Consider the following 10,049-nt stretch of genomic DNA (forward strand, 5'->3'; position numbering starts at 1 on the left):
TGCCCCCCGTGCTGCCCGAGTTGCTGGCCGCGGGAGCTCGCCCGGCGCCCTAGCTCCGCTGCCAGACCACCCGCACGCGCCCGGGTCCAGGCGACACGGCGCTCGCGCCCGTTCGCCCGCTAACCAGCACGCACTAAGGCCCTAGGTCACTGGCCTCGGGGCCCCACGCCTAGAACATAATTAAAAAAAAGATTTTTTAAAAATATTAAAATTAATTAATTAATTAATAATTAACTTAATTAACTTAAACTAATTAATCTGTTAATTAAACTAATTAAACTTAATCAACCTAAATATCTAATTAAACTAACTAATCTATTAGTTAGGGAAATGTGTCAATGACAGATAGGACCCACACGTCAGCTTGACCCAGTCAACACCTTTGTTGACTGATGACGTCATGTTGACGACATGCTGATGCAGTAATACAATTTTCGAATTAAATGAATAATAACAATTTATAAACTGATTTAAATCTTTAAAAATAAATATAAAATAAACCGTAACTCGGATGAAAATGTTTTGTACATGAAAGTTGCTCAGAACGACGAGACGGATCCGGATATGCAGCCCGTTCGTCACCCACATGTCCCTAGAATAGCAAACGTGCAACATTTCACCTCCGGTTCATTTGTCCGAAAACTCGAAACATCGGGGATACTTTCCCGGATGTTTCCCTCCTTCGTCGGTATCACCTACTACCGCGTTAGGGCACACCTAGCACCGTGTGTTGCCATGTTACGCTTTGTGATGCTTTGATTGCTTTGTTATTTATTGTGTTCCCCCTCCGTTACTTCTTTCCGGTAGACTCCAAGACTGCCGGCGACCCCCAGTTCGACTACGGAGTTGACGATCCCTCCTTCTTGCCAGAGCAACCAGGCAAGCCCCCCTTGATCACCAGATATCGCCTATTCTTCTCTCTACTGCTTGCATTAGAGTAGTGTAGCATGTTACTGTTCGGTTACTCCTATTTTGTTGCATAGCCTGTCATTGTTGCTACAGTCATTGATACCTTACCCGCAATCCTAAATGCTTAGTATAGGATGCTAGTTTATCATCATTGGCCCTACATTCTTGTCGGTCTGCCTTGCTGTATTATCAGGCCGTGATCAATCGGGAGGTGATCACGGGTATATACTATACATATTTACATATTATACAGATGGTGACTAAAGTTGGGTCGGCTCATTGAGTACCCGCGAGTGATTACGGATTGCAGGCTGAAAGGACCTTTGTCCCGACGGCCCTTTGTGTGGATCTTTGTGACGGAGCGACATGGCAGGTTGAGGCCACCTAGGTGAGAGGTGCGCCTAGCCCTAGTTGGCGTTCGCGGTTGCTTCATAATAACACGCTTAACGAGATCTTGGTATTTGATCTGAGTCTGGCCACTGGCCTATACGCACTAACCAACTACGCGGGAAAGATATGGGCACGCGACGTCGTGGTATCAGCCGAAGCCTTCGTGATGTCAGCGACTGAGCGGCGCCCGCCGGGTTGGACTGCATAACGCAACTTCCTTTGTAATGCAGGTTGCTAGGTCTGCTCACCGGCCGCGTACGCAACGTACAGGTGTTGCAATGGGCGATGGGCCCAGACCCCTGCGCGCATAGGATTTAGACCGGCCTGCTGACCTCTTTGTTGTGCCTAGGTGGGGCTGCGGCGTGTTGATCTTCCGAGGCCGGGCATGACCCAGGAAAGTGTGTCCGGCCAAATGGGATCGAGCGTGTTGGGTTATGTGATGCACCCCTGCAGGGAAGTTTATCTATTCAAATAGCAGTGTCCCTCGATAAAAGGACGACCCGGAGTTGTACCTTGACCTTATGACAACTAGAACCGGATACTTAATAAAACACACCCAGACAAGTTCCACAGACAACCCGGTGATCGCTTTTCCACAGGGCGACGAGGGGAGGATCGCCGGGTAGGATTATGCTATGCGATGCTCCTTGGAGGACTTCAATCTACTCTCTTCTACATCCTGCAAGACGGAGGCTGCCAGAAGCGTAGTCTTTGATAGGACTAGCTATCCCCCTATTATTCTGGCATTCTGCAGTTCAGTCCACCGATATTGCCTCTTTACACATATACCCATGCATATGTAGTGTAGATCCTTGCTTGCGAGTACTTTGGATGACTACTCACGGTTGCTTTGCTCCCTCTTTTCCCCATTTTCCCTCTTCTACCTGGTTGTCGCAACCAGATGTCGGAGCCCAGGAGCCAGAAGCCACCTTCTATGATGACTCCTACTACACTGGAGGTGCATACTACTACGTGCAGGCCGCTGACGACGATCAGGAGTAGTTTAGGAGGATCCCAGGCAGGAGGCCTGCGCCTCTTTCGATCTATATCCCAGTTTGTGCTAGCCTTCTTAAGGCAAACTTGTTTAACTTATGTCTGTACTCAGATATTGTTGCTTCCCCTGACTCGTCTATGATCGAGCACTTGTATTCGAGTCCTCGAGGCCCCTGGCTTGTATTATGATGCTTGTATGACTTATTTTCCTTTTAGAGTTGTGTTGTGATATCTTCCCGTGAGTCCCTAATCTTGATCGTACATGTTTGCGTGCATGATTAGTGTACGATTGAATCGGGGGCGTCACAAGTTGGTATCAGAGCCGACTGCATGTAGGAATCCCCCTTCCAAACTCCTTGGCCGATGTCGAGTCTAGTCATTGCAAAACTTTTACTAACATGGTTGTGTGTCTTACGGGCCCACGTCGCCATTGGGAGGTATTAGGATCTTTTACTTCTCGTCTATACTCTAGGACTCTGATCTCTCTTCTATTCGGGTTAAATGATTTTGCTAACTCCAACTCTAGGTTCTCGTAACTATTTCTCCTGGAGAGCCCTCATTCCGGAAGATCACCTGCTTCATCAGAACATTCTGAGGATATCCCTTGATATTTTCCCGAGACCTTGTGCTCATCGCCTTTGCAATTCCATACCAATGATAAATCCCTATGGAAAGCTACATACACTTTTCGTCCATAACTTCATTTCCACTTTTATCTTGTTATTACAAGATACCCTGAAATACTTTGAATATTCCGAGAATCCTTTGTGTCTGCTGCCTTGCAGCTCCTTTTCCTCATAAATACCCCTACGAATAATTCCTCGCACTTACCGATTATCCGCTCATCCCCAGTTGTTCAGGTGTTTCGCAAAATTCTTCGAAATGCCATTGGCTCTTCCAAAATCCTCAGTAGCCTATTGCTCTTGATCTTATTTACCTGCTTGCATAATGGTTACTTCCATATGTCTAGCAATATTCATTAAAATACTTTGTGATCGACATTCTGATCTTGTTGATTCAACATATGTGTAAATGCACACAATCATCAGTTATTCCCTGAAAATTATCCTTCCGGCTCAAACGTCATTTTGAACATGAGCTGGTTCTCAGCCAATTAAATTGCCGTCGATTGTACCCCTAAGTCTATTCAAATTATCCATCCTTTATCAGAGCGTTTGCTTCTGATCCCTTGGTTTGGAAATCTTAATTCCTTTTGCATTTGAGATTGACTTAGTCAGTTGTTTCTATAATCAGATCTCCTTGAATTCTTTCTTCTTCTGGTTGAGTACCAATGATCACATCAAATCCCTTAGGGACCGCCAGGTCCTTTGTTGGATTGTTATCCGACAGTGTCCTTCACATTTGATCATCTTGTGAGTTCTTTCCCTAATACATAATTCCTTTGGTAAATTGTATCCTCCCCCTTTGTCAACCATGCTCTGCTTTCGAGCTATTGTTCATTACTCCTGAAACTCGTGGCATATGTTCCTAAGATGCCCCGACGGGTTGAAACAATGCCTTACCTAATCTATGTGAACTCGAAAGTTTTCACGAGTCATACTCTTCTGGTATTTTGCCAGATAAAATTTCAACACTACAGCTTCATCGAACACGAGAAGTAAATGAAAGGTTATGCATTGGAGAAGTGGGAGTCGACCTTGAACTTTGTGTTCATGCCCATGGACACGATGTAGATCTTCTCATTGAAGCTTCTTTTAAAATTAGTTATTCCCTTAGTATAAGTTCATCTTATATCTGGGATCTGGCATTTTTCAATCGTGGTTCCGACCATGTTCTCCTTTAAATACCATTTCTTGTGCAAGTTTAAGCACTTGTCTTCTACAGAGCAATACCCCAGTCCAACCTCTACTTTGATCCGTCGTCGAGTATTACCCCCCTGGTATCTCGAGATTATCACAGAACCGCATAACTTCTTATGAGTTCTTCGTCAAGTACTACATTCTCATCGATTCCAATTTTTCCTGGGTTTTGAGTGGTTAGTCACTCGAGTACCCCGATAACTGAATCAAGTCCGCACTCTGGTTCAACAACTCTTAGTAATCTTCCTTACTTACGAGTTTGTACCCGATCACGTCATTCCTAGCCTATTTGGCTATATCATTATCATGATGATTTTAATTGTGCTACCTGGTCCTGATTCCCGGAACACAACTTTCGATGATGAGCTAAGCTTGCGTCGATTTTCGTCGTCATATCATTCTCCTTGAACAACAAACTTGATTTCGAGTTTGTGTCCTAACTGTGGTTCCAATAACCTTTCGCTTCATCATTTGTTTGACTTGATGTCATCGTTGATCGATTACATCTTCATGAAATCTCTCAACAAATGTGTCGTGATTATCATCAGTATTCCAAGCTTTTCCATGATATCAATTGAATTCATGATAAGAAATACCATCCTTGCCTCGATGATTTGTGTTATCATCGACCACTTTATTGTCTTCCCTCCAACACAAACTTGCTCATGTTTTGTGTTATACCTTGAGATCCTTGCTATCCAGCCTTTGTTCCTTTTTACCTTGGGGTATTACCATCTTTTATGTCAGGATTGTCATGAGAATTTCACCACCTCTGGAGACTTCTTGATACAAGTGATACTTATCACCATCACCATTCTTTTCCTGGTCACCGTGTTGTTTCTGATCGGAAAACCGACAATTAAACTATGATGTGCGAATTCAAAACTTCTAGCAACCCTATTGCTTTGAAGTTAATGGTCGATAGTTCATTTTTAGACTATTGGTTACTGAATCACCATTCTAAATATTGATCATGCTACCCAAGCTCATATTTTGGACCTTTCAACCAATGTTTAAATCGTGTATGTTTTCCTCGAGCATGCATCATTATACCATTTGATCTGGCAAATGTTATCTCCTTGTTCACATAATTGTGGAATCCATCCTTTGGAAATCTTGATGATTTGTCGCTGAGTCCATCAGCCACCTCATCATCCTTTCCTTGGTTTACTGATGAACTCTTGTTTCGGAACTCGCTTCCATAGTTCATTTCCCGAGAATTTTGCAATGTCATTTCTTCGATTTGTGTTGCACCTTTTCTTCTCGGACACCCTGAGTCGGAGGTATCATGACACCAATCGGATCTGAATCTTGGTCAGATATGATGGTTGGGACAACTTTCCAAGAGTTATGATGTTGGTCCTTTGTTGACCCGGTAACATGATGTCATGCTTAGCACCCCCCTGGCTCGGGGACCTATCATTATAATTTCTTTTGCAAGGATAACCATTCTTCCTGGAGGAAATTATAAGACCTATTTTATAAGTTGCTCCTGATGGATCATTTGTGTATCCAAAGTCCGGCCCTTGATTGAAACACCATGTCATTGCTACCTTGAAGCATGACTATGATACCCCGCTCATCTACAAGAACATTGGAGGCGCGATGCTAAAGGTTTCTTGGTCAGTTATCCAAACACCTTTGTATGGGTAACATCTTGATTAATCCTTGCCTCTTTATCTGAATGGTTGAGTACTTGCTCTCCTACCCTGGATGCCATGTTCTGCTTGAACATGGGAAGGATATACTCCTAATAATTGTGTGTAATCACAATTTTCCTTTCCATTGTTCTGTTTAATCTGATAATCGCGTTTTCCTTTCCATCCTTTTGTTTAACCTTTCCTCTAATCTGACTTAACTGAGCAAAGATAATTCTCTGCTTAGGTAAGCACCTTGTTGTACCACTCTGTCTGTAAGACCCTGTTACTATTGTTGATGACATTACGATAACCACCGATGGGTGAGAACTTTGCCAATTGGTTCGCCTCGTTCAACGAGCGGGAAAATGGTTCTCTTCATTCCCCGTCCTTGGTAGTTGGTACCAACATTGTTGCCGACATAGCTGACAAGCTATCCACTGACATGCCTCCCTGTCGCGGTTGTGCAAGATGTCACCACCCTTCCTACTTTCAACCCACATGGTGGGCCCATAACCCACAGGTCCACTAGGTCGAAACCTGACTCTTCTTTACAACCCGAATTCTAATGTATCATTTGCACCTGGCTTCGTATGTGATTCACGAGCTAAATTCTATACCATTATTCATCCTGGAATCAAACACCATGTTATTCTTGTTGTTCAAACCCCAATTCTAGCTTCTGAGTCACCGAATGATTGCCTAACCGTTTGAAACTTTGGTACCATTGTATATTGCACTCAACGAATTCACTGAAATACAACTCGTGGGGTACCTCGTGTATCTCCCATTGAGTTCACTGTCAGATGCCCAGCCTTGTGGGGATGCGTTCTTCTGGAGTTTTTCCCTTGGTCACGTTCGTAGGACGATGGAGATACCGAAGAAAGGATGACGACTTGATCATGGTGACTTGAAGCAGAGAAATGAAGACATCAACGAGATTTCTTGTAGTGGAGGAGAATTGTGACGCTCGGATAGTTAGCTACAGTAATCCCACGTTAATGATGCCACGTCACCACGGTTACAGTTGCTAATCTCGCGCTAGTTTGAAAATCGATTCAAATTCAAATTCAAAATCTAGCAAGCAATAAAAGTTTTCAAATATTAAAACTAAAATGTTTGGGGTGAGCCAAATAATGCATAAGTAGTAATGGTGGAGAAACCAAACTTTTATACAATGTTTAATTACTCTAAAATAAATATGACAGTAGCAAAAACCAATATTTAAGTGCTATTATAATTAATAAAATACTAAACTAAATGATTTTGGGGTAAAACCTTTTGGTTGCAGTGGGTTTTGTGTTATTACTAATTTAGGGATCATTTAAATAATAAGTAAAAACTAAACAGAAAAGAAAGTAAAATAAAAGAAAGAAAACAAGCCAAACAATAAATAGAAGGAAAAGAACAAAACAGGAAATGAATAAAAAGAAAAAGGAAGAATCCCCCTCATCACGGCCCACCGGCCCAGCTGGCCGACCGACCCACTTGGCCCAGCCGGCCCCTCCCCACTCTCTCCATATTATCACCCCCGTAACCCTAATCCCCCACTCGCCCCACTCCCTCCCCCGATTCCCCTGGATCGGGATCAATCCCCACCTCTCCCCTCGTCTACCTCACTCGCCGCCACCATGCAACGCACACACCGGAGAGGAGCTCCTCGCCCCGATCCCCATGGTTGCCTACGACCGCCTCGGGCCTCCGTGCCCCTGGTCCTCTTCTCCGACTCTCGCTCGGCTCCAGCGCCTCGCACGCGTGCTCGTCCCCGCGCCCAAGCGCCTTCCATGGCCGCCGCTCGCCGTCGCGAACCGCCGTGGCCATCAGCCTCCATTCGCCGCACCACCGTGCCCATCTGCTACTCCGACCTCCTCTTCACCGTCTTCGACAACGAGAACAAGCCCGGGACCCCCTACCTCGCCGGATCGACCGTCACCGCCGAATAGGACCACCTCGCCGGACTGCCTCCCAGTCGACCGGTCGTCTTCGCCCTCCTCCTCAACCCCCACTGCCTCGAACCCTACGGCCCCAGTGAGCGCATTCCCCCTCTCCTCCTCTGTACGCGCGCCCGTCGTCACCGCATGCCCCGGCTGCGCCTGCCTCCCCCTGCCGCAGCCGCTTGCCACCGGCAGCGCGCCCCAACCACTGCTGCTGCGGTGGCTATGCTCAACCCCTCGCCGCGCCGTTGCACTACTCCCCTGCTGCCCCCCCCCCGTGCTGCCCGAGTTGCTGGCCGCGGGAGCTTGCCCGGCGCCCTAGCTCCGTTGTCGGACCACCCGCGCGCGCCTGGGTCCAGGCGACCCGACGCCCACTAACCAGCGCCCACTAAGGTCCGGGGTCACTGGCCTCGGGGCCCCACGCCCAGAACATAATTAAAAAAAAGTTTTTTTAAAAAGTATTAAAATTGATTAATTTATTAATTAATAATTAACTTAAACTAATTAATCTATTAATTAAACTAATTAAACTTAATCAACCTAAATATCTAATTAAACTGACTAATCTGTTAGTTAGGGCAATGTGTCAATGACAGATGGGACCCACACATCAGCTTGACCCAGTCAACACCTCTGTTGACTGATGATGTCATGTTGACGACATGCTGAAGCAGTAATGCCGTTTTCGGATTAAATTAACAATAATAATTTATAAACTGATTTAAATCTTTAAAAATAAATATAAAATAAACCGTAACTCGGATGAAAATGTTTTGTACATGAAAGTTGCTCAGAACGACGAGACGAATCCAGATATGCAGCCCGTTCGTCACCCACATGTCCCTAGAATAGCAAACGTGCAACATTTCACCTCCGGTTCATTTGTCCGAAAACTTGAAACATCAGGGATACTTTCCCGGATGTTTCCCTCCTTCGTCGGTATCACCTACTACCGCGTTAGGGCACACCTAGCACCGTGTGTTGCCATGTTACGCTTTGTGATGCTTTGATTGCTTTGTTATTTATTGTGTTCCCCCTTCGTTACTTCTTTCTGGTAGACCCCAAGACTGCCGGCGACCCCCAGTTCGACTACGGAGTTGACGATCCCTCCTTCTTGCCAGAGCAACCAGGCAAGCCCCCCTTGATCACCAGATATCGCCTATTCTTCTCTCTACTGCTTGCATTAGAGTAGTGTAGCATGTTACTGTTCGGTTACTCCTATTCTATTGCATAGCCTGTCATTGTTGCTACATTCATAGATACCTTACCCGCAATCCTAAATGCTTAGTATAGGATGCTAGTTTATCATCATTGGCCCTACATTCTTGTCGGTCTGCCTTGTTGTATTATCGGGCCGTGATCAATCGGGAGGTGATCACGGGTATATACTATACATATTTACATATTATACAGATGGTGACTAAAGTTGGGTCGGCTCATTGAGTACCTGCGAGTGATTACGGATTGCGGGCTGAAAGGACCTTTGTCCCGATGGCCCTCTGCGTGGATCTTAGTGGCGGAGCGACAGGGCAGGTTGAGGCCACCTAGGTGAGAGGTGGGCCTGGCCCTGGTCGGCGTTCGCGGTTGCTTCATAATAACATGCTTAACGAGATCTTGGTATTTGATTTGAGTCTGGCCACTGGCCTATACGCACTAATGAACTACGCGGGAAAGATATGGGCACTCGACGTCGTGGTATCAACCAAAGCCTTCGTGACGTCAGTGACTGAGCGGTACGCGCCGGGTTGGACTGCGTAACGCAACTTCCTTTGTAATGCAGGTTGCTAGGTCTGCTCACCGGCCGCGTACGCAACGTGCAGGTGTGCAATGGGCGATGGGCCCAGACCCCTGCCCGCATAGGATTTAGACCTGCGTGGTGATGTGACGCAAGGATAATCAAGCTACAGTAACCTCTGCTAATAACGCCACGTCACCTCCGTTACTGTCGCTAATCTCGCGTCGAAACCGATTCAAATTCAAATTTAAGTGACAAACAATAAAAGTTTCCAAACATTAAAATAAAAACGTTCGGTTAGTGCCAAATATTACATAGGTAATTGTTGTGAAGAAAACACATATTTAGAAAATGCTAAGATGCCTTAAATTAAATAAAACAGAAAAGGGAAATAAATAAAAGGAAAAAAAGATAAGAAAAAAAAGAAACCCCCAAACCCCCGGGCCAACCGACCCAGCTAGCCAACCGGCCAGCCCTGTCGGCCAGCCCACCCCGGCCAGCCCACCTCTCCCCGCATAACCCCCCACCACCCGCAAACCCTAGCCCCAATTCCCCACTCCTCTCGCTCCCTCCCCCACTCCCCGATCCACTTCTGGATCGGGCAACCACCTCAACGCCAGACGCCCTCTGC

Source organism: Triticum dicoccoides, chromosome 1B (assembly GCF_002162155.2).
Source record: "Triticum dicoccoides isolate Atlit2015 ecotype Zavitan chromosome 1B, WEW_v2.0, whole genome shotgun sequence".
Lineage (NCBI taxonomy): Eukaryota > Viridiplantae > Streptophyta > Magnoliopsida > Poales > Poaceae > Triticum > Triticum dicoccoides.